At 39.0% G+C, this 26334-nt stretch overlaps 1 long non-coding RNA gene across 1 annotated transcript in view; it reads right to left on the reverse strand.

Moving 5' to 3' along the window:
* Positions 1-419: 419 nt before the first annotated feature.
* Positions 420-26334, reverse strand: part of LOC101671541 — a 62703-nt gene continuing 36788 nt past the window's right edge. The window contains exon 4 of the long non-coding RNA XR_001177494.2: positions 420-1552. This is a non-coding gene — a long non-coding RNA (uncharacterized LOC101671541). The remainder of the gene's footprint in view (positions 1553-26334) is intronic.

Genomic DNA, 26334 nt, shown 5'->3' on the forward strand with positions numbered 1-26334 from the left:
TGGCTCTGAAAATAATAAGAGGACCTGCCTTAAACTTTTTAAATGCTTCTATCGATCTACTAAGTGAGATGGGCTCAAAGCTTACCACAATTCCTAGTGAACTTGAGAAAGGACTGGTTCTGGAATAAAAAGTTCAAGGTAAGGAAAAAAATGTGCCTTTTGGTGAAGCTTCTAATGGAAGAGGTGCTTGGTTATGCTTTGGTCATTCTGAAAACTATTCTTTCATGGGCCTTTGTTTGTTTGTTTGTTTGTTTTTTTTAACATAGAAGGAACTTCTAATAGGTTCTGTATCTTTTTGGAAAATGCCTTTTCTGTGTCCTGGTTTCACATTTATGCCATACTGTGGAATGGTTAATTAAAAAGCAAGATTGTATTTTAAGTGATTCATAATTTTATTTAAAATTTTTATTTTATCAGGGTAAGATTATTTTATTTATTTTTTTTCCCTCTTGAAGTCCTTGTGAATGCTCTGATGTTTAGAGAAATTACCATAAGTTTTGAAATACTAATTGTTTTGGATGTGAGAAATCTTAAGCTACACATTACTAAAATCAAAGTTGCCTTATGTTATTTTTTGTAAGGATATACACATATGTACTATGACCAGGTTACAGTGTCCTGATAGAGATAATTATTTCAGATTACAAGACATTCTGAGAGGAACTCTTCATGACAGAGGTTTTTTTTTTTTTTTTTTCCTGTTGCCTTGGTATTTTCGGAATATCTTACACATCATCTACTATATGTGTCTTTGTTAAGTTAGAGTCTGGTTAGATAGAACATTTGAACTCTACTCAACTTGGCAGTGTAAAGATCCTGGAGTCCAATGATTTGTCTTTAGGGCGGTGTTTGGGGAATAACAAAATATTTCAGAATCATTAAGGGTATCAAGAGGGAATTTGGGAGTGGTTGAAATGCTTTGTGTACTTCTAAGAAAGCAGGATAGGAGAGATTAGAGGAGGAAAATGGTTTTTAAAATTTCACTTAGTGATCTGTAAATACAATAAGCATTACTGCAGGTTCATAATAAAATAAAATGATTATAAACTGGTAAAAAGTTGAGTTTATTCTGATCTCAGTTTAATAAAACTGGGTCTAATAAAATTGAGAAGGTAAGAAAAAAAACAATTCAGATGTTACAAAGACAGGGTCATTGGTGAGTAATATTAGAACTCCCTCTTGGACAAAGATATATCTGTAAGGAAGTTAAATACAGGGTGTGTGATATCATTTTGGTACAAATGGTGATGCCATTTGTAGAGCACTGCTTTAAACAGGATTTTTAGGTTGATAGGCTCTGAGGAAGGTGATATGAAGTCTTAGAACACAGACTATGTGTTCAGAATATGCTGGGTCAGTTGGCTGTGTGGTCTTAGATAACTTTTTGGTCTCCATTTTTTTCCTTGTAAATTGAAGTGATTCCTCTTCACTCACAGACTTATACAGAGAAGGTTCCATGACTTCCCCTTCCCATATTTTCCAGGTTTCTAGGAGAGTTTTGCTATATATCTGTCAGTTCTCCAAGATCATGCAAATCACCAAAGCCTAAGAGCTAAAAGAAGAAAAAGATGGTTTAGAAGTTGTTGCTTGAATTAAGTAGTACCTAAAAATTTAAACTATCTTATCAAGTTATGTTTTTAACATTGAAAGCAAATGGTTCTTCACCTCATGGCCTAAAAGGAAACCTGCATTTTTTGCTTTTTGTTTAGGTGTGGAAATGTGGAGATGAACGGCAGGGGTTTACAAATCTTGCACATATGGCTTAAAAGCTGGTCCACCATACATAAGTGGTTGTGATTTTAATGTAGTTGTTGACTGTTTTTTGCTCAGACTTCTTTCCTGCATTCATTTGTTCCTTCATGTCATTCAAACATATTGAACATAGTTCCTGTGTCTTTATGGACAAGGCTCTATTTAGAGCACTGCCTCATTCTGGATCACAAGTTCAAATACATGTGCAGGTCAGAAGTGAAGAAGAGGCTACCTAATACCAGTGTGAACACTGGTGACTGTGCCGAATAGGAGAACACATGTTTAGTCTAGAGAGCAGTCATGAGTCCTTGGCTTATTGCTACCAGGACGTGGGCTGCATATTGCCAAATTTTCCAATTTTTGTTTAAAAAAGAGTTTATTTATTTGAGAGAGAGAGAGAGAAAGCAGGGGGAGGGAGAGGGACAAGTAGACTCTGCTCTGAGCACAGAGCCCATCATGGGGTTAATCCCATGATCCTGAGATCACGACCTGCGCTGGAATCAAGAGTGGGCTGTTCAACTGACTGAGCCACCCAGGCACCCCAAGATCTTCCAAACCTTTTTGAGAGAAGTCATAAGGGTAGGCTCTAATGTGGACTCTCCTGACTGTTAAAATACTGCCAACCATACAGAGCCCATTACCTGAGGACTACCAGGTTGTATACTCAGATTGCAGAGGCCTTTAGCTCCTTTCTCATGATCTGCTTCCTGACAGCATGATGGTTAAGAGCTAGATACACCAGGCATGAATCACAGTGTGTGTGACCTTGGCAGGTTACTTAGCATCTCTGAGCCTGAGTTTCCTTATCTATGAAATGGAGATGATAGTGCATATCTCAGAGGGTTTGGGGGAAAGAATCAAATGAGTTAAAATGTGTAAGTGCTTAGAATGATGCCTTGGATGTAGCAGGTGATATTGAAGTGTTTAATATTATTAGTACTTCTTTCATGTCCTCTCATTAAGGAGGCCACACCCCTCTTCCTGTGAGGTCTGGGAAGAGAGGAGGAAAAATGAAAAGGGAAACAAGCCTTTATTGTGTACTCGGAGTTATGCCAGGTACTTTGTATGACATTTTCTCATTTAATCTTCATGCAGACTCTTGAGATGAATTTCATTCCCATTTTATAATACCAAGAACTGAAACTCTGTGAGATTCAGTGGCTTGTCCAAGGCAGAGCTGGGATTTGGATTTAAGTGGATCTGATTCTAAAGCTCATCATTTTATATCAGAGAGCTTACCATTCTTCTTGACCCAAGGAGATTTGTGAACCGGATGCCTGGCTTGAAATTCTTCATAAAGCGTTCTAAGAGAAATTGCCTTCTAAATGAATCTGCTTGGGTCCAGATGAACTAGGGGGACTGTTGTTACCCATAAACCCACCCACCTCTCCCCCAGGCAAGCATGAGCTCCTTAAGGGCAAGGACTAGGTCTTCCCTCTCTATGGAGCTGCCAGTATATTCAATGAGCTCAAAGGTGTACAAAGAAAGAAAGAGGGACTCAAAATAGGAAGATCTCAACCCACGGAGTTTTGAAGAGTCTGAACTCGACCTGTGGTGACAAATGATTAATTAATTACTGCACCAAAAGCCCCTGGACGTTAAAGAACTTTTACCTCCCTTTCCAGCAGGGATCCTTCTGGTGTCAGTGAATAAAATCAGAGTGGAGGGCAGAGTGGAAGTGTTGTGAAGGGAAGGAAGTAGGGAGGAAGAAAAGAAAGTGGAATATCTGTCTGTTTAGATAAAGAGAGCAGGGATGTGAAAGGCAAAAGCCATCAAGCAAACTTCCTGTCAGCTGCACACAATGAACTTGGGCTCCATGAACTTCCCAAATCAGGACAGAATAAAAAAAATCACAACAGTATCTTCGGAAAGCCCTTTTCACCTCCACACGCTCTGCTGAAAACTGCTTTTGTTTTTGGTAGATGGAATAAAAAAGTATGGGAAGTTTACTTAAAAGGGTATCTGCTATTATAAAACACATGAAGTCTTTCCCAATTAGGACTTAAGTCACATCCATCTGTAACTCTGAAGCAGGAAAACACGAACATCTTTCTGCTGGCTGGTAATGTGTTTTTAAAGGATTTCAATTTCTCTTCCATACGAGAGGTTTGAATATCCACAGACCATGCTAATCCTTGCCTCATTGACTCAAATGAGTTAGAAGTCAGTAAAATTACAAAAACCACAAACTAAATGATTAATAGGTCTGTTTTCAAGAATCAAATGGAAAACAAGCAGGCCAATAGAACTGTGGTTCCCATTCTGTCCCTTGATCACTTTGATCTCTCATGAGAGTGAAGGAACTGTCAGATCTCCTGCACCGTCACACGGCAGCTCTTCTTCACTCTGTCCAGATGGAGTGCCAGGGCTACGAAGGCCACACTTTCCCACCCCAGGGGTCAGGCGGCCTCACAGATGGGCCTTTGGAGCTAATCCAGATGCAGAGCAACACGGAGCCCCTCCATCCTGAGTGAAGCATCCATGTCTGAATGAATGTCCCTCAAATGCTCTTTAATGGGCTTAATCTGGCAAGTTACTAAACCTCTCTCCCTCCCAATTCCCTCACCTGTGAAATGGGAATAAGTTGAGAGCTAGCTTCACATGTTTGTGATGATCAAATGAGCTTTACTACCTGTAAAACACAGCAGTGGCTAGCAATGCTCATTAATATTTTTAATATAATAATATCTGTTAGAGCTGATATTGATCATAGGTGTAGGTGATCATATTTGTATTAGAAATAGCTTGTTTCAAAATGCTCTGACTTTACAAATGATTTTAAAAGGCCCTTGGTGTGAGAACAAGTACCTTTATTCACCACTCTCTGAAAATTAGCCATGTCTGGTATAGTCAGACTTTTATATCTTACTGTAAATTACCCAGACTTTCAAAATAGTCTTGTTCCTTACAGGGAAAAATGGTGTAACTATATAGTAATTCGATGGGGATAAAGCAGTGGTTGATTAGATGAATTAAACATGACTTTTAAAAATAAATCAAAGGGGTGAAATTTGCTTTGTTGAACAAGTAACTTTGTTCTACACTTTTTCTCTATACTAGGTTATTTTTCATTTTCACTAGATGGGATAAAAAATTGACAGGCTCAAATTAAAATTTCACAAAGCTTTGTTTCCTAGTTCATACCATAAGGTGTTTTTTGATCAGTGGAATGCATCATTATCAATTCCCAGGGGCTATATTTTAGACATTTCCCCATATCACATTATTGTAGGTAGGAGAACTGATTAGCATTATGGTGGCAAAGCAGAATTCAGAATTATGCTCTATAGCCACACTTTACTTAAAATATGTTCTATCTTCAGGGTCTTCCTTTGGTAATGTTGGGATGGTGCAGTATAGTTTAGCAAAAGGCCACAGGCTTTAGCACCAAAGGGACTTGTATTTGAATCTCAGATATACCACCTATTATTGAGTTTTGAATGTATTAACTCTTCTAATAAATTTATGGAATAAATGGTTTTCAACTTCAGTATGGCCCAGAATCACCTAGAAGGGATGTTAAAACACACATTGTGGACACCACTCCCAGGATTTCTGATTGAGTAGGTTTTCTGTTTGGTCTAAGAATTTGCGTTTCTATTTTGTTTCCACATAAATATGACAATGATGCTGGTCTGAGAACTATACTTTAAGAACTGCTAGGATGTGTTATGTGTAATAAATAAGGTTCAGAAGGTTTCAGTTGGGCCAGAGTTTCCATATCTCTAAATGGGAAGAGTAATGACTTTCAAGATTTTCTATGAAAATCAGAGATATTGTGTAGAGTAAGCCAGCACTTACTGGGCAGTGAATAAATAGTAGATATTATTCCCTGGAGTTGGACAGCCATGGATTCAAGTTCAAGGGTTGACTGATTGCTCACTGAATGATCCATTGTAAACTCCATAACTTCTCAAAATGTCATTTATTTGTAAAGTGGATGGTATGGTCTCAATTGTATTCCCCCAAAATCCATATGTTGAAGCCATAGCCCCAATGTGATGAAATTTAGAGATAGGGCTTAGAAGATAATTAGGAGAAGTCATGAGGGTGGGGACCTCATGATGGGATTAGTCTTATGAGACCAGAGAGCTTGCTTCCTCTCTCTCTCTCTCTTCTCCACCTGTGAGGACATAGCAAGAAGGTGGCCATCTGAAAACCAGAAAGAGAGTCCTCATCAAGAATCTAATGGCTGGCACCTTGACCTCATTCTTTTTCAGAACTGTGAGATTCTTGTTATTTAAGCCATTTAATGTATTTTGTTATGGCAACCTAACCTAATGCAGTGGACATAATCCCTACCCTGAAAAATTAGGGAGATAGATATGGATCTATCTCCCTAATTAGATATGTATCTATCTTTCTAATTTACACACAGTAATATAGATATATATCTGTATTACTATGTGTACAGCACTTGCAACAGTGCTGTCTACCTGTAATAAGAGGAACCAATGAGTATAAATGGTATTATTTATTAATTGCATTCATCATTATGCCCTTGCTTCCAATTCCTTTGCAGGATTTCTCCTCATGTTAACTTCGCCAAAAACTCCTCAAATCTGATGATAAACCGATTGCAGGGTATGTGGGTGAGGTGAGAAGTGTGAAAGACTAAATCTTATCATTGCCTTTCAACTTTGTTGCCACAGATTAAATCCTATCCCAGCATTTCATCTTTGGACCAGCACATATTTATATAAGAATAACAAGACTATCAACCTTCTTTCTGGGTTCAACCTATCCAAGAGAATAAGTCTTCTCATGTGGCTCATTTTCTGGTGACGGTCCTTTTGTCAGAGCGCAGTTGTCTCCTGGGTGGTATCTTGCACATGTGTTTTCCATTAAAGTAGCAACTAAAGAGTGGCAGCTGTGAATCTTTTCTGGCTGGAGCTCATATTCCATTTTCTTCTTTTGTAATTAGCCTAGGGTGGAAGTTTTTGGAGGAAGGGAGGGGGAGTCTTCTTTGTGAATTGAAAATTGGACTTCATGCATATGACATTGGGTTAAATTGCTCAAACTTAGCTGTGATGAAAACTTTCCTCAGTTCTCCTTCTCTCATTAAAATTTCCTCGTTTATAAGTAGATTCCTCAGGCTTTACATTGCTACAGTTTTCAAGCATCTAATTTTGATTAAAACATCATGTCAAAGTATTAAAAATATGATTGAAGTTTTAAAAGTGAAAAGAAAAGATGACAGATGCTTCGGATTTTTTAAGGACAATATTTTATCATGGTGAATAATACTGTTGGAATCACCTGTATATGTAGTAAAATTCATAGACATAAATGAACAAGCTAGTTGGGGGTCACCTTTAATAGTTTTTATTATTTTACTTATGAGAAAAGACATTGTGTATAGCCATTATTGAAAAAGTTGGGCAGTTTCTTATTAAGTCAAGCATATATGTACCATGTGACTCAATAATTCTAATCTTGGGTATTTACCCAAGAGAAATCTTGTACTTGGATGCTTCTAGAAGTTGTATTCATAACTGCCCAAACTGGGAGTAACTGAAATATCCTTCAGTGAGCGAATGGATAAACAAACTGTGATACAGTCATACAACGAAATACTCCTCTGCAGCAAAAAGGAGTAAATTGTCAAGAAAAGGAACAATTTGGATGAATCTCAAAAGAATTTCTGATGAGTGACATGTTACATAACAAAAATTATATGACGTTCTTGAAAAGATAAAACCATAGTGACAGAGGACAGATCAGTGGACTGCCAGTAGTTTATAAATTAGTAGCACCAGGGAATTTGGAGGGTGATAGAATTGTTCCGATCACCAGTGGTGGTTCCATGTCTCTATATATGTAGAAAAATTCATAGAAGTATACATTAAAATAAGTTAATTTTACAGTGCTAGTTAAAAAGAAAAAAGACTGGTGGTGGGAGTGGGAAGATATTATGCCTCTTCTAGGAATATAAAAAATTGTCCCAGTATGGTATGCAGTGAGGTATTTAAGTGTGTGTTGAGTCATATCTATTATGGAATTTCTGTACAGGTAGGAAATGTCACAGAGAGATTAATTTGTTTATTTGTTTTTAGAGAGAGAGAGAGAGAGAGAGAGAAGAGTGAGTGCGAGCAGGGGCAAGGGCCAAGGGAAAGGGAGAGAGAATCTTAAGCAGGTTCCACACGGAGCTCAACTTGAGGCTCGATCTCACAACACTGAGACCATGACCTGAGCCCAAATCAGGAGTTGGATGCTTAACTGACTGAGCCACCCAGATGCCCCATAAAGAGATTTATTTTTGATTATTATGCATAATAAAGGAAAGGAGAGAAGATGGGTTCAGTATTACCTATGGTTTCTCATACAATAACTAAAAATCATGAGACAACATAATGAGTTAACAAGACTCATAAATTTTTTTTGAAATCTGTAATCCTCACCAATTATTAACTTTCTGATCTCCATTACGTTTTCAAAAATGAATTTCATCTGGATTCTGAGATGCTTGAGATGGGAAGTAGTTGGGTCAAAAGTGGGAGTTCACTTTCCTTTATACTGTACATCAGCTATTCATATCCTACCATCTGAAACTAATTTGTTTTGTGTGATTTATTCCATAAAGTTGATGGAGTAAACAATGCATGCACAGTTCCTCAGATGTATATTCAGCAGGGACGTGATTGCCTGTGTATGATTTTCAGCTTTCTCAGAGCTTTCAGAAATACCATCCAGCACATGGGATGTCATGTGGGTTCTCGGAGGGCCTATGATTTATAGACTCAGGTACTTGTGTGTGTCTGTGTTGTTGTTTTATAAACTGTGATTGATGTGATATGGGCCATGGTCCCCATTCCCAAATTATTCCTACGTCCAGTTCAGTGAGTTAATAATGGGGAACAGACACGTCTGCTCTATGTCTCTGGTCCCAATAAGCAGAATGAGATTGGGACTGTTTAGTCAAATGAATGAGAAGTTACAGCGTTGTGCTTTGTCATTCTCCTCCTAAGGAAATGAGAGGTACCTCAGATGGTGCATTTTCCACGGGTGCACTTAGTTGCTGGGTGTGGCCTGACTTCACTTCTGTGATGTGGATACAAAAGCATTTCACAAAGTTTCTCAAACTCTTCTACCTTCCATTCTTATGGCCAGGAGCTTTGCTAAGTGATGGCATGATATAGAGGAGTAGGACACAGTCCTTCCCATGGACCTCACAAATTTCTTCACAGTTCTTCTAATGCAAGCAAGTCCTTATCACACTACATGTTCTAAACTGCATTTTCCTTCTTTTAAAGAGAGGCTACACTAGAGCCAACATGGGTCACATCTGGTGCTCTTTCTCCCCCAAATGCATATTTTTTTGTCCCCATAATTAAATTCAAGCGTTACTTAAATATTTCTCTTCTGATTCCATATGCCATCATTATCACTTAAGATAGAGTACAAATAATGTCTTAGAACATTAGTTCTAGAAATATACTTTTGAGTTTCTCCTTGTAGTGAAAGTACTCCTTCTCCAGGAATCTTCTGGCTTACACTTGAACTTTGGCATGTGGTTCCCTCTTGCCTTACGTTCTTAGAGGCTATCAGTCCTTATGTTATTCAAAAGTATTTTTGGAATATCTTCTATGTACCGGGCACTGTTCTAGGTATTAAAGAAATAAGATAAAGTCACAGGCTTCTTGGAGTGAAGAAGAAATAGAATCAACAAGGGGATACAAATAATTTCAGAGTGCTAAGAAGGAAATAAAATCTACCATAGAGCAAATGTGTGTGTAAAAGTGGGAAGAATGCATTATTTTACACAACAGGAGGTCATGGAAGAACTCTTTGAAGAGTTCACATTTGACCTGAGTCTGGAAATAAGAAGCAGGCTGTGTAAAGATTGAAGAAAGAACATTCTAGAACAGGTTGTTTAATCCACTGGGCACTGCACTCTTCATGTTTGAGGAATGGGGATGAGAGTTGCCTCTCTTACCATTTTACTTAATATTCTGCTTAAGGAATTATTTCTTCTCCTTCAAGCCTTGGGCTGGGATCAGAGATCCTAAGATCCAATAAAGTATACACTTCTTCATATCCACTTCCACCAGGGAACCAAGTGATAATTCTGTGAAATTGAAGGTTGCTGCAGTTCTGGTTTCTATAACTGGTCATAGGCCTATGTTGATAATCATAACATCAGTTCTAGTCCTTACCCTCTGCCAGAACCTTGGCTGGTCAGGAATTTTTATCAGTGGTGTGAATCAAATGTTGGTGCCTACAGGACACAAGGCCTTGGTGATCTTGTCTTTATTGCATCACCGCTATCTCTACTGACCAGTGTTTCTGTGCTTGGGAGTACTGTGGTGTGTTACAGCGAATCCCCTATGTTCCAGACATAGTCTTCCTTGCCGCTAATTGTGTAGCAGCCACACAATTTTCCCTTGGTAATTGAGGCCAATAACCTTGGACAGTACAAAGAAGTGCATGTTGGTGCAGTGGTTTAAAAAGCCCCAAGAAAACTTAGTGCTCAGCTTAACAGAACTATATTTGAACAAAACTTGTTTCCTTTCCTTCCTTTTTTCTGCTACCTCTTTTGAAGAGTACTGGTGGTGACTAACTTTACAATTTAGGTTTGAGGTAGGTGTAAACTGAATTAACATCAGACTCAGCATCAATATAATGATTACAGGAAGTTTTGCGGCAACTATGATAGGTACCTGAGTTTTTCATCCAGATAAAGGACAGGAAATGATGTTGAGGAACAAAAGTGATGAATTGTACTGGAAATTTAGCATTTACCTTTCTATATATACTTTCTACTCTTCTGTGTGCCAGTAGGTTTACCGCTCAGATTCTATGAGTTCTTTTGCCTTTTGGCATCCAGGTGAGTTTAGCCAACAGGAGACGCTAGATGGAACTCAAAATTCAGGAGGAAGAAAGAAGTTAGATTATTTTTAACTACACTCCCATACCCAACCATGCTATCTAGGATTTGATAGTGGCTTTTTCTCTCTACCTGAAGGCACCCCCCCTTCCTGTTAGTGGCTCTTTTCTTAGGGTTCCGTTTCTGGTGACCACTCACTCTACTTTTGTCCCTTCAGGACTAGATATGGTATGGGCTCTCCACTATTGCTAGTTAAAAGTCCTTGGATCCTTCAAAGTCTCTGGGTTCTCTAACCCTCTATAGGCCTTTGTGAAGTCCCTTCAATTACCCTTCAGAGTATCTATCAGGTTCCTACTGGAACCTTGACTCCTAAATATAGGGAGCAAATTGTATGGCATAAAATGGAGAAGGCAGACAGTAGGCAGCAATAAACAGTTTTTATTATATTGCAAATTTAATGGGAAATTGAGGATTTCGGGCAAGGGAGTCATGTGCTTTCCTCGTTTTCAGAGTATCTATTGTTCATATGTGTATGGAGCTTCTCTAAGTTGTAGTCAAGCCTCATCTCTAGATAGCCCAGGGCAATGACATCATTACATATACTTGAATTATATTCTGCATTTTAAAAATTGAGGTATAATTGACACATGTATTAGTGTTAAATGTAATGATTTAATATTTGTATATATTGCAAAATTATTACCACAATAAGTCCAAGTCATGCCCCCTGTGTTTTTAACAATTACTCCAGCTATCTAGGGAGAGAATGTATTTGAGAAACACATAAACACACAGCAATAGTAATAAATGAATGATTATTATGCTAATGGCTAACATTTGAGTCCTTATTTTATCCCACACACTGTCTTAAGTGCTTAAATACATATTCTTCTCTTATCTTCATAACCTCCTCATGAGGTTATCATTTACATTTTGCAGATGGGAAAACTGAGGCACAAGAAGTCAAGCCACTTGCCAAATCACACTCAGTAAGTAGTGGAGCATTCTGACTCTAGAGTCTTCTCTCTTAACCAGTAAGTAGGCATTCTGTAGCCCAGTCAAGTTGACACAGAAAACTATCACAGTTCACCCTTTGTCAGTGTGGCCACCCATGAGCATCTCCTTAAACCATATTAAATCTCCAGATAAATACAATAACAAGGTTATCATTTCATCTAACATGACAGAGCTATCCTGCATATAACCCAAAAAGCACAAACTCCTTCCCCAGAAGAAGTAGGCCTTTGAGTAAAGTTTACTCTTCTTGATATCCTATAACTTGGGTGTTACGATGTAAAATTAGCAATACTTCTTATGTTACATGATAAAGGAACAAAAGAGAAAACAAAAATATATGTGTATTTTGTAAATAGAAAGCATATATGTATATGTGAATACACATACACAAACATACTCATAAGAAAATAAGGAGGAAATTCTCATGACAATTGCTATGTTCATTTCTATAACTGATTATGTGGTTAAGCTCATATTTATAACTACCTTCTTCTACCACCCATTCTGTATTTTTCTGCCTTCAAGAAGCACCTCAGCTGGTCATGGTTCTTTACCTGGTGGAATGACCTAAACCTTCTTACCTAAAGGGTCTGAGACATTGATAGTCTTGCCTAGATCATTGTTGTAGTTTTCCATTAACTTGGGGTGCGGTAATTCTAAAAGACATAGGAAGGGATATCTTGTATTCCAGATATATTCTTCCTTTCCTTCATTGTGGAGTAGCAACCCAATTTCTCCTTGATCAATCACTCCAGCCAGCCCCATAATTCTCTTCCTCGCCTCTTGATACAGAGGCAAGAGAAGTTCAAGTGGCTGGGCAACAGTCTTCACTTCCAATTCAATGGAAATCATTGTTGTGTCTCTTGATGGAAGCATTCCTCCCTTTGGAACAAAGACCTCTAGGCCAGCAGAGCATAAGGTCATGGGAACAGGAAACAAAACTTCTGCTAGTGGGTTGCTAGGGGTGATAGTGAGTGCTACCACTCCCATTTCCACCCCTTGATTCCTGGACTGGAGAATCCTGGCTATGGGAGAAACAAGACCATATATGGATGCTGATTTAGAGTGCATACAGCCTTCTGGAGAGCCTTGCTCCAGTCTTACATGGTATTACCAGCTGAGGTAACTGAATCTTCAAAAGGTCATTGCACCATTCTGTCAGGAAAACCACTTTGGGATTGTGTGGAACATAGTAAACCACTTAATTCCATGAGCATGGGTCCATTGCTATACTTCTTTTTCTGTGAAATGAGTCCCTTTCTCAGAAAAAATGCTGTGTGGGGTAACATGATGGTGAATAAAGCATTCTAAGCCCCCATAGATGGTAGTTTTGGCAGACGCTATGCATGCGGGGACCACAAATCTATATCCAGAGTAAATGTCTATTCCAGCAGGAAGAGAAAGCTGCTCCTTTCACAATGGTAATAATCCAATATAATCAATCTGTCACCAGATGCTGGTTGATCACTCTAAGGAATAGTGACATACTTAGAGCTCAGTGGCATTATACTGCTGGCAGATTGGGTAATCAGCAGTAGCGAGGCTGGCCATGATCAATAGAAATCCATATCGCATGGGGTGCCTGGGTGGCTCAGTGGGTTAAAGCCTCTGCCTTCAGCTCAGGTCATGATCCTAGGGTCCTGGAACCTAGGCCCCACATCAGGCTCTCTGCTCAGTGGGGAGCCTGCTTCTCCCTCTCTCTCTCTCTCTCAAATAAATAAATAAAATCTTAAAAAAAAAAAAAAAAAAGAAATCCATATTGCCGAGCCCATGCAAACCCTCCATCCTTTACACCATGGCTACTTTGTTTATGAGCCTGTTGGGTGATAATGAGAGTGGCTGGAGAAAGAGGTTGACTGGTATCTACAGAATGGGTATCTTATCCACTTGATTATTAAAATCCTCCTCTGCTGAGGTCACCCTTTGGTGAATATTCATATGCGACACAAATGTTTCATGGTTTTTTTGCCCATTCAGATAGGTCTATTCTCATACCTCTTCCCCAAATTTCTCGGCTACCAATTTTCTAATATTCCTTCCAAATCCTTGACCATCCATCCAAATCATTGGCCACAGATGATGAACCAATATATTTATATTTCTGGCCTTTTCTTCTTCCAAGCAAAGTGAACAGTCAGGTTCTGACCACTGGGAAGATTTCCCTTCCTTGCTATCCTTCGAAATGTCCCAGACTGCAGTGTTACAATGGTCCACTTTTGGGTGATGCGTGCATATCATACATAATAATCTGTAAACCGGACCTGAGTCTTTTTGTCCCCTGTTAACTGGTTATAGGAACTCTCCATAAGGCTATGCAGGAGAGAAAAGTCTGTAGCAGGAAGGGGGACCATGGGCATTTGGGCCACTTCATATAATTTGCTTGTGCCTTTAGGGCCTGCTTAGGCCAGATCACATATATATATATACCTTTTATGTTTGATAACAGAGTGCTATTGAGCATGTCCAACTTTATGGCTGCTGGATCAGATTAACACTCAGTTTTCATGAGTTATCTCAGGTCACGTGGTAACTTAGTCATCCATGGTAGAGCGTCAGTTTCTACCAAGGTCCAATCGCAGGCCAAGATCTATTACTCGAAGGAGAATAGTTATTTGGGGAGCTTGGTAGGGCTTTGAACCAAAGTCCCAAAGGCCTGCACTGTGACTCACTTATAGGGATATGCCAAAGGCTCCAAACAACATACTTATCTGCCACTGACACTTCAGGCACCATTGGATCTGTGAACCATATGGCCCAAGTGGGAGAAGAGCTTGCACAATGGGCTTGTCCTATTACAGAGCCTTCTCTTGTTCTGGTCCCTACTCAAAATGAGCAGCTTATTCGATTACTTGGTAAGTGGGCTTGGGTACCACATCCAAAAGAGGATGTGTTGACTCCAAAATACAAAGAGGCCCACTAGGAATTGTGTCTCTGCATTGGTTTTAAGAGGGCCCAGATACAAGTCCTTCACCTTAGAAGAACTTTTTTGTTGTGCTCTAGATCAGTGAATACCTAGAAATTTCACTGAGGTAAAAGGCCCTTGAATTTTCTTCAGATTCATTTTCTACCTTCTGACTAGCTAATATCTTACCAAATAGGCTAGAGCACTTGATACTTTTCATTTACTAGGTAATCATTCATTTAGTAGATATCAACATAATATCTTCAATGTAATGAATGAACCAGTCTGATATCTTGTGGAGGTAAAGGGGATCTAAATTTCTGTGAACTAAATATGTCATAGGACTGGACAGTTGATATACCTCTGAGGTAGGACAGTGAAGTAAACTGAAAGAAAAGTGTTTCTGGTGGTTCTCATTGACAGGTATGGAGAAAAAAGCATTTGCCATATCAGTATCTGCATACTAGGTACTGAGGGATATGCTAATTTTCTCAAGCAATGAAACCACATCTGGTACAACTTGATTAAGCTTACAACAATCCAATCATTATTCTAGATCCTTTTATCTTTTGCAAAGGCCACATTGGCAGGATGAATGGGGATGTGGTAGGAATCACCACTCTTGGCTTCTATTAGATCCTTCATGAAGGCACTAATCACTTTAATTCCTCAAGGTGTGAGCCATTGCTTTTGGTTCACTATTTTTCCTAGATAGATATGGTTCTTTCTTTTTTTTTCTAAAGGGGGTGGTGGAAGGAGAGGAAGAGAGAGAATTTTAAGCATAGAGCCAGATGCAGGGCTCATCTCACAATGCTGAGATCATGACTTGGGCTGAAATCAAGAGTCAGATGCCTAACCAACTGAGCCACCCAGGAACCCCTTGGTAGATATATTTCTAATGGCTACTACTAACTTTTCCTACCATGGTAGCCAGTTATGATCAGGGAACCAGTGTGAGAATTCTGCCTGTTTCTGAGTATATCTACTCTAATTCTGTATTCTGAAAAATGAGAACTAACCACAGGTGGGCCCACTGTGAGACAGACCTGAGCAAAAACTCCTTGGAACACCTGACTTCTATAAACCCCAACTCTGATTTGTGGACCACAGTAACATTTTGGTTCTTTTGGAATTAGTGTTAGTTTAGAGCCAATATCTGTAGTCTTCAAAGGTCTGATTATTTCCTTTCCCCAGTGCATAGTTACCCTGCTAAAAGGCTGTAGGCCTCTTTGGGAATGGTTGGGAGAAAGATAAAAAATATTAAATTTTGACAATGGACTAGGGTCCTTCCTCAAGCGGATCCAGCTTCCCTTCACTTAAGCAGTTCTGGGTCTGTAAACTGGCTCAAATGTGGGAATTGATTGAGAGTAGTCTTTTTTTATGGTTCAGATTAGACTTTTGTTCCCTTGACCTAGAACTTTTCTGCTTATACAGATAAGAATTTAGTAGGCTTCCTAAGTATTTTATTTATAGAGACACCATGATTGATTAGCCAATACCATGCTCTACATGAGTTAGACTATTCTGATTGCCCCTCTGAATCTGCTGTCCCTTATGGGAACTATGCCTACCTTGCCTTTGGCAGCTGCCATCACCCAGGATCCAATTATTCTCCTCATATTTAGGTCCTCCCAGTGCAGTGACAGCAGTTCCCACTATAAGATCTGATATAATGAGAAGAGCTCTTCAAGGATCTAGGGTTCCCTCATGAATTTATAGGTCTTCTGTACCCTCCCAGGGTAGGTGAGTAGGTCTTAAATGACAAATCCACTCTAACATTCCAATCTCCCTAAGTCTTTTAACCCTTCCTTTACATTAAACCAAGATAAGTCTGTCATTTCTAACTCAGCCATTGTAGACCACTTTTTGGTGCATGTTTTAGCCAACCAACCAAACTTTTAGGGCCCTTTCTAACTATCCATTCTGTAATATTAAATTGAAATCTCTATTTAGTGAATTCATATCAATAAAGTTGGCCTGATTCAACTTTATGTTCCTTAAAACATTATTCTACACTCTTATAATCCATTCTCATAACTATTCTCTGGATTTGTCCATAGAAGTTAGAGAACTCAAGTAGTTCTTCTGGAGTATAGATACATCCTGATGGGACACATTGTACCTCACCTTTAAGGGACTGCTGAGTGCTGGGACTGTGTCTTCTTACAACTCTAGAATCAAAGAGGGTGGGTGTGGGGAGCTCCTGAGGAGACTCAGCATTGTCTTGCATGGATACTACCACAGTAGAGATCATTGCAGTTTTCTCAAGCAGTAAAGGGTTAATCCCCTCTAGTCAGAAGGATGAGGGAGGAGGTGGAGAGACCACTTTCACTAGCAACTGTCTCAGAATTTAGAAGTTCAATATCCCCAGGTTCATCAGGGACTTCTCATCTGTCCCTATTCCAACTCCAAGGATCCCATTCTATCCAATCAGTCCAAGAGTTGTATATATTGGTCTGGAGCTCAGGGAACTATTAGGACTAGAGATATGAATATGTGATTCATTAGCATATGGATAGTATTTAAAGATATAAGACTTAATTCTAAAACCTCCCAGCCTCCCCTACGCAAGGAGAGACTGGGGATAGAGAAAAGCCTGAAGACCTAATCAAGAGTCTTTCTAAAATTTCATATTTAAGTATACATTATTATTCTGTAAAGAAGAATTAAAATGATGATTTCCTGTACAAAAACATCATTTATTCAAATAATTACTAAGTCCACTATATGCCGGGAAATCTAGATTCTAGAGATACCACACTGAATACTACACAGGCCCAGTCCTCAAGCTATCTACATTCTGATAAGGAAAACAGAGAATTAAAAAAATCCAAACAAACAAACAAAGTACACCAGATATCAAGTAGTGATAGATACTATGAAGAAAAATCAAACTGGGTATGAGGATAGAGCCTGCTGGAAATGAGAGGTGCTATCTTATTGTTTTTAAATTTATTTATTTATTTAAGTAATCTGTACACTAAATGTGGGGCTCAAACTCACAACCCCGAGATCAAAAGTCACATGTTCTTCCAGCTTAGCCAGCCAGAGGCCCCTAGGGTGCTATTTTAAATACAGTAGCTGGGGAAGGTGTTCTTGAAGAGACTTGAAGTGAGAGAGCTAACTATGTGAGTGGTAGGGAATGGAGTAGCTGGGTATGACAAGCAAGGAAGAATGGAAGGAACTGGAAGAGAATCCAGGGATCTTGCTCTGTAGGGTCTTGAGAGTGAGAGGGAAGTGGGAGATGGCAGGGTGAAAAGGGGAGGCAGAGGGAGAACCCAGGAGATGGAGGAAAGGAGGGGAAAGAAGATACAAAAAGCCAGGAGGGCTGGGGTCTTGCAATTGGCAACTGTTGGAGAATTGAGATTCAGAGGCTCCAGAGCAATTTGTGGGAGCATTAAGAATAAGAGAGGCGATTCCTAGAAGTACTGCTGAAGCTTATGAATTTCTCTTCCTTTAAAGTTCTTTGTCAGATATGACTAGAATTAGGGATTATTTTATAATTCCTTATGGTCATTAGTCTATGTTCCTTTTATTGTACCACTCCACTGGTACTGGGTTGTATGGCCATATTTGGATTGTTTTTAAATTTAATAAATATTAAATTTATGCCTCACATTACCTATAGGAATGATTCAGAGATCCTGCAAAGTAACTTTTTCTCCCTTTGGGGAACATATTCAGCTGAGTGTATGAAGTATATTATACACACACACACACACACACACACACACATTTATATTACATATTTATATATAACCTATAGTATATGGTAAATAACATTAGATTGCTTATGAAATTTATTTAACAGGAATGTATCCACAGAAGTTGTATTGTTGCTTGTATACAATATTGTTCGATCCATGATAAAGCCTGTGTATTTTAAGACTGTTATTCTTCTGGAAACTTTTGATTTCACACAGAATATCATAAATCAATTGTTAGACTACTCACTTCACTAGTATGTAAGTGACATTAGGGTAGTGATTTTGCTCAGTTCTATCACTCCTATATCACAAATGCCTAGGATAGTAGCTTCCATACAATAGGTGTTCAGCAAATGTTTGATAAGTCAATTAGTAAGCGAAGTAAAATGATCTAGCTTGTCAAAATGCCTGGACCCTTCAACTAGAAAATGCTGGAAGTACAAATGACTTTGGGTTAGCTGAAAGTAGAATTTAACTAATAGGCTGTCTTTTATAGTAATTACTTTGTAGTCTTTTTTTCTTATAATATTTATTTTAGCAGTAATGGTGGGAAATAATCCCTATTCATATAGCAATACCTATTTAACCCCTGTAAGCCCTTAAGTTAAAAAAGAAACAAAAAAATGAAGATAAGGAAAATCCAAAAATTGTCTATTAATTTTTCCCAAGTTCTAAAAATGATCAGCAACTTTAGTTTGCTTTGTTTAGTATTATATTTAGCAAGGAAAGTACCAGTGTGTTATAGGCACAAACATAGGACTAGATTGACTTCTTTGGTTTCAGTGGTAAATTTGTAAAAGTGTAGGCTAATGATAGGTGTTTTAGCATTTGGGGACCATATCTTCTAGAAACATTCTCTTCATGGTTAAATTAAGAGCGCTTCTTTTACTGTATAACCATAAACACATCCTAGCACATCTAACATGAAGTGTTCACTGAGGCTTGTTTAGATGCTGAAGGCAATGCATTAGGAACTGATGGTGACCCATTCTTATCCAATCAGTTCCTGATGCAGTATCTGCGACATCAAAAACTCTGTAATAATTATATAAGGTTTTATCTCCAAATGCAACAACTTTGTTCCTACATATAAAATTTGCAACTAAGTAATCCTGTCATGTGGTAAAATCGATCCAACATCACACTTATGAGTTATTTCCCACTAATGAGACTGGGAATTTAACTGTGTGTCTGTCTGTATTTATCTGAATACCATGTAGACCTGAACATTAAGGTTTCACCATATTTTGAGAGACATTGTGAACATGATGTGTATAATACTATTATAGTCTAATCATATATTTCATAGCAAACAAGTGTGGGTAAGTATGTTTTAGAGAGGATATTTTAAAAATAGCTTTCCTTAAGCCATTTTTCCCTATTTTTTAATGATAATTTTTAAAATGTTAAAATCTTAAGGTAGATTTGAATGAAACAACCCGGTAAGCATTTAATTTGAGATTCACTGATTAGGATAAATCGTATGCACATTAGGATAAATCATAAACAAGATAAGTTTATCATGTTTTTAAGTTTTTCTAGAATTCTAGCTCACTGAAATGATTAGGTTAGAATTAGAATTAGTAGATATAAGAGGCATAGGACACCAAGAAGAACATAGTGGTCAGATGTACAACTCAAAGAATGTCACTGGCTTCCTACCATATTGATCATTTTGCAGGTCAGTTTTTGATGATCTCACCAGAAAATTCTATTAGTCTCTAAAATTCCACCAAATATAGAATGAATGAAGGGCTCTAGTATTACTTAGAAAATCTACCCTTCTACCTAATGGAATTTTTGGTTTACAGGGCTATCTTGGACAAGAAGGGTTGGAAATGACTGGATAAGGGATTTGGAAGTAGAAAAGAAGAAACGAAAAAGTGGAAAAGAAGAGACCATGGAATGGAGACTAGAAAGTCCATTGATTTTTGTCTGTCTGTCTTCATTTATCTGAATACAAAGTAGACCTGAGAGTTAAGGTTTCACCATATTTTAATTCTACCAATGACGAAATTTTGGAATACTTTAAAATAATTCAGCTTATTATTTATTCTCTTTCTAGAGTTCTTACCTATGATCAAATATATCATCTCTATTGTTTAACAGGTATTTCCTTAAGGTTTATATGCTTTTCATAGAGAGTATTTAAGTAAAACTAAAGGACTTGTAAACAGAATAGTCCTGGGGAACCTGAAGACCTCTGTTGGAGAAGAAACCCCAGAAGGACCTGAAAAGTCAGCCCATCATGATATTTCCTTGTAGATCTCATGCTCCCTCTTGGGTATAGGTTTGGTTTTTGCAGGTAGATTTGGCAGATTAGGGAAGGAAGTTAACACCTCCTGCAGTAACTGGGAAATTAGTTGGTACTGTGTCATTTGTGAGCTAGAAGGAATGTGATAAGGAGATAAAAATAAGTGAAGAACAGGACTTGGTCCCTCAAGATTTGATTGTTGCACATACACAGTATGATCTTTATGTAATGTCATTTATTCAAAGTAACAGAAGTCTGTTTGTCCACAGATCATGATTCTAGCCTTCTATGGGCTACTTGGAGTACCTAGTATAGAATTGCAACAAGCTTTGTAAACCCTTGGGACTGGGACATGGTGGCTGGGATAGTTGACTATGGGAATATCATCTTTAATTGCAAACTGCTACAAGGAATTAGGTGGGAAAAGAGGGATTCATGAAAGTGGGTAAAAGTTCCAAAATAGGCCAGTGGTTATCAAACTTGAGCATGCAGCAGAATTGTCTAAAGACTTGTTAAAAGACTGCTGGGATACACAGAGTTTCTACTTTAATAGATTTGGGATGGGGCCCAAGAATTAGCATTTTTAACAAGTTCCCTGGTGATATAGCTCAGAGACTATAATTTGAGAACAACTGTTCTAGCCTGGCCCAAGGCTTTATGGGCTATTGGAACCAAATGACCTTAACCAGGACTGTGATAAAGTGAGTGTGATGATTTAAAAGGGAAAAGGGCCAGAGTGAAGCACCTACAGAAGTTGAAGTCCTAATAATTATTAGAGTTCAGGAATGTTGCTCTTTAGATGACATATTTCCTGTTTTCATTTCCTTTCACCCCAGAAAAATCATAGAATAAAAACTCTTTAGTTCTCTGGATTATTTGAGCTTGGAAATAGAGTTAGTTTGCCTGTAGACAGGGAAAAATGATAGTAAGGAAAGACAACTCAGTAATCTTTGGGGCATTGTATAGGCTAAGGGCATCTCTTTAAAAGAGAGTCTATGACAGAACTAAAAAGTAGAGGGTCATTTTTTCTAGTGTCTCCCAAGGGTTTTGCTGGAGAGATCCTCCTGGTATGTCAATACCAACTGAAAAGAATGTCAGACATCCACATGGGAGAAGTTATCTGTTTCCAGAGTTGGTCAAACCCTTCCCTTCTCCCAAGATTCACCGTGCTGTTCCCACAACTTCTATCCATTCTTTAAATCATGACCTCACCTTCTGTCTAGATGAGATCTCCCCATCTTTTGCTCATAGCATTTAATTGTCTATATTTTCAACGGTGATATTTACATGTTTGGCTTAAAACCAACTATTCTACCAGGATAGAGATGGTTTGTTTACCACTGCATTCCCATACAAAACCTGGTACCTCAACTGGTTTTAACTACTTGTTGAATGAAACATGAAAAGTAGCTGTATATTATGGGGATTACTTGAAACCAGGGTTTCTTGGTCAAGTATGTTGACTGAGCTTGGAACCTTCTCCATTCTTACTCCTTCCAGACCATCATGTTCACTTCTAGTGGAGTATGAGATGCACGTGTGTGTGACAGCTTTTGAGACTGTGTATTAAATAATGCCATAACCCCCCAAAAGAAAGTGTGTGTGTAAGGAGAAGTTTGGACTTCAAAGATAACTTGGAAGAATAGACTAGACAGTAACCTGGCAAGACGACTGATCTTGAGGGGCTCCAGATGATATCGGATTGAGTCTGTAACCAGGAAAGATTTCTTTAACCTTGCTCCACCTTAATGGAAGACAGCTCTGGCTTGGATAGGATGGGCAGCTGTAGACTTCCTGAGACCTCGCAATCATCACTGGACACAGAAGCCTTTTTCATTTTGTTTTGTTTTGTTGTTGTTTCAGCTTTGATTTTTTAAATTAATTAATCATTTACTTAAGAGTAGTATTTGGCAAAGGAAGACAAAGATGGCCTTTCTGGGCATTCAATTAACTGTTTATCCTCCAGGAGTCCAGCCTGGGGAGGGACACAGAAAGTTCTAATCTGGATATACATAGAGGACAGACACTGTGAGACTAGGGCCACTTTGTAGGTTGTATGGGGGTGCTGCTAGGATGCCTCTGGCTGCTCTGACTTTGTCTGTGACTTCAGGGGCCTTCTTGGTGGCTGATGGAACTTTTACTAGCTGATTTGAGTCTGCCCACATTCCTTGCTACATACATTCAGATGCAGAGGACAATAAAACCCTTTGAAGGTAGAAGGGTGGTTAATCTAGCTAACTTGTTCTCAGTAATGGAATAAATAAAACCTCCTGTCAAGTTGGGCTTCCTCACAGTTCCTGCAGCAACTGAAACGTTCGGTCAGCCTCCTGAGCCAACATCGCTAACAGTCTAATGATACTGCCTCGCTTTTTGAGCAGGGACTGAAATGTTGATTTCTAGCACTAAGAAAGCTCAGTCAAGAGTTGTTCAGGGCAATGAGCTCAGGAGGAGAGCTTTGCTCGTGTGGGGACAGTCCTGGCAGTATGGAAAGCCAGGAAATCGGTGGGGAAATCACAAGACCTCCAGACTGCTGTCATTCTGGTGGTGTTGGGATAGCTTGGGGCTGGCAGTCTGTACCTGGTGAGGAAGCCAGAGATGCTTAAAGAACACTCAGTACAAGTTTGGGGCAACACAGGTTGGTGGGCAGTACATACTGGGACATATGGTCAGGGAAGAATCAGGCAAGATCTAAAGAAGGAGTCTTGGGATGTCCTTTGCATGGGATCCCAAATAACTAAGGCTGTAGGAGGCACAGGGTCCCTGTGGCTCCTACGGGCAAAGCCAGATCTGGGCATGGAGCTGAGGTCTGACTTAAGCAATGCTTCGAGCCTCAGTGAGTTAGAATCTGTGCTCAGACAAGAATACGCAGGCTGGAGGATGAAGAGATCATGGTCAACTACACTGAGCAGGAATAGAGTTCAGGTTTAGTGCAATAGCTCAGGATCCCAAATTGAGCACATATCTAAGGTGTGGAACAGCAGACCAGCAATAAGCTCGGCCTGCTTGCTCTCTCCCTCTGGGAAAGGGGTTGGCTACTTTTTGATGTAGGTAGTCTTCAAGGCATAGGTAGTGAAAGGGTAACAAGGGCCACACTGTAGGTGCTGGCGACATAGGGAAGGACTTCCCTCCCAGGAGCCCTAACAAGGTCTTTGATAATGAACAAGACAGAGCCTCCCTACGAAAAGGCTGAGAACCATGTTGTACTCTTTTCATTTGGAAGGTCATACACCAACCCCAACTAACAACAATATACCAAATGTCTCACTGACACAGATGCCAAAGCCTTCCCTTATTTTGATGCTAATTACCCCAGGGTGCAGTTGTAGAATTTTTAAGTTTTTGTTTTGCTTTGTTTTTTTTAAGTCAGGTTATATGTGGCTAAAAAAAAATACGTGATCAGTTTTTTTCTTAAAACAGTAACAGAGCTAATCAGGCACCAAAAGGATTTGGGGCTTCTAATTCAGAAACAGTTTTTTGTTTTGTTTTGTTTTTATCCCAGCTCTCCTCTTGATAGGAACCTGCATATCCCATGGTCTATGTTCCTGAAGTTTAATTTTGAGGAAGTTATTTGGAACCCACAACAAATATTTTTCCTTAGAGTGTATAAATTATGAAGTTCTGAGAAAATCCTCTTTGATCTATGTGACCTAATAAACAAGTCCTGTTACCCCTCTAATTAAAACTCTCCCCATGCTTTTCAAGTCATTCACAGTAAAACCCCACATCCTTACAATGGCCCACCCAGCTCTTGCTCGGACTCCAGCTCCGGCCAGTTTCTCTGTCACTCCATCCACAGCCTTCCTGTTGGACTCCTGATTCTCACCTCCAACGGCACATTAGAATCTGCTGGGCAGCTCTTAAATAGTGATGCCTAGGCCCCAGGCCCAGTCATTCTGATTTGACTCCACTGTGATGAAGCCCTTGCCAAGGGCATTTCTAAAAGCTCCTACAGTGCCTGAATGGGTGGACAGTATAGCAAACATCTACAGAAATTACTGTGTATGCCTGCATGACCACAAACACAGCTCCCGAGGGACAGTATGGGCTCTTCTATTTAAAAATGATCTCTTATCCTGTTGAATTACAGTAATTTTCTTTCTTTTTGAAAAAAAGGATTTATCTTTTTTGAAAAATTGTCACCAAGAGTTGGAAATGGTAATTTTCTAATGTTTGCGAGGGTGGTAGTTATTTCAACCAGCAGGAAGATACAGATGACCTTTGAAGAATTGCATAGCTTTATGGACCCTAATCGGCCCTGAGGATTGATATGAAGCCCTCTTTCTATTAGAGGTGGGTTATTTTCTGGCTTACAGTTCAGGATTTGTCCTCTTAGTCTGGGAATAACTAGTTCTCAAATTGACTTCCTACTACCCAACATCAATTTCTGGCAAGAAAACCTAACCTATCACAATAGCAGAGGTGTAATTTAATGAGATAGGCATATAGACTTCTTTTCTTCCTGAAAATACCCAAGGAATAGTTCCTATGCATCAGCCAAGACCTTCAAAATAGCATCTTTAATCATTTCTGTTCTTAAATTAATCTTACATTAATTATAAATTTGCTCTGTCTAGTTTGTTTTGTGCTGCTGGGTGAATGAGAAAGAGAAATGGACTTCATTTTTTTTTTTTTATCGTGGGGAATGACATTTGTCCTCAATCTTTTTCCAGAATATGGTCTTCTGCCCCTGTTTCCAGGGATCACCAAGAATAGGAGTTAGGTATAGCTTGTAAAAGTCTTAGAGGCCAGCGCCAAATTGATTCTAAATCTGAGTATCAATTAGGATGTTGAATGCAAAATGTTTACAGAAGGAATGAGGAAGAGCCATTCTGTGTGATAATCTGGGCTGTTGAAGTCTAAGTAGGGCCTGGCAGATCATATTCTCTTGGACTGTTTGTAATTTGACAGACCAGCATCCACAAAAAAAGTGGGAGGAATTTTCAGAAGGAAAACCTTTTAGGTTCCGCTTCTAACACCTGAACTCTCTTGGTTGGTTTTTTGGTTTTGTTTTTATATGTTTGGCTTTTGTACTCCAGCCTTGAAGGAGTGCTATAAATGGAACCTGAATTCAGTAAAGGGAAATTAATTCCCAAGGCTGGTGGCCTTTCCAGGATAGCGGGACTTCAGAAAGACTTTAGTAAGACGAAAGGAGGTTGAGTATGAAATGGTAACCATAGCAGCTTTGCTTTTTCTTTGTCATGAAATAGAAATTCTGTAGTCTAATTTTGGTTGCCTACAAGGCTATTGATCCATGAGGGCAAGGAAATTGCTCTGTTTAGCATAATCCCAGAGACCACTGTGGGGGATTGTATGAACATCTCACAGTTGCCAGCTGAGATTAAGCCAACTCACAGCCATCCAGGTTAGACCTGCAAGAAGAAGAGAATCATGTGAGCAGAGGCACATGGGTGCCTTGGGTAAAAGCACAGCACTGTTCACTGAGCCCGTCACTGAAGACTTGTGTCTCTCTGCTTTTATCTTGATGAGACATCATCAAGCTTCTTTTCTTGGTGAATAGAAACCTGATTTTCACACATTTCTGGTATGTACAGCATTGCATGTAATGTTCTAATCTTTGCATTTAGAGAGGATTTTTTCTATTTAATCCTTACATAATAAGAAACACAAGAGTATAGGTGGTCGTAAACAAATCACTCAAAAACCCATTTATAAGTGAGCTTTCTAAAGAATTTGCAAATACCAAAGCCAACACCCTAAAAGAGTTCTTCAGGTAAAACAAAACAGAACAACCCCTTCCCCAAACAGCAATTATGTAAGTGAAAAAAATAATGACCATCTACTCACCAAAGGGGCAGATGTGAAATGGGGGGCCAGGCCTTCGTCTTTTTTAGATGGTAGTCGTTTTGCCCACGCT

Source organism: Mustela putorius, unplaced genomic scaffold (assembly GCF_011764305.1).
Source record: "Mustela putorius furo isolate JIRA1106 unplaced genomic scaffold, ASM1176430v1.1 tig00000224_pilon_pilon_pilon, whole genome shotgun sequence".
In the NCBI taxonomy this organism is placed as follows: Eukaryota; Metazoa; Chordata; class Mammalia; order Carnivora; family Mustelidae; genus Mustela; species Mustela putorius.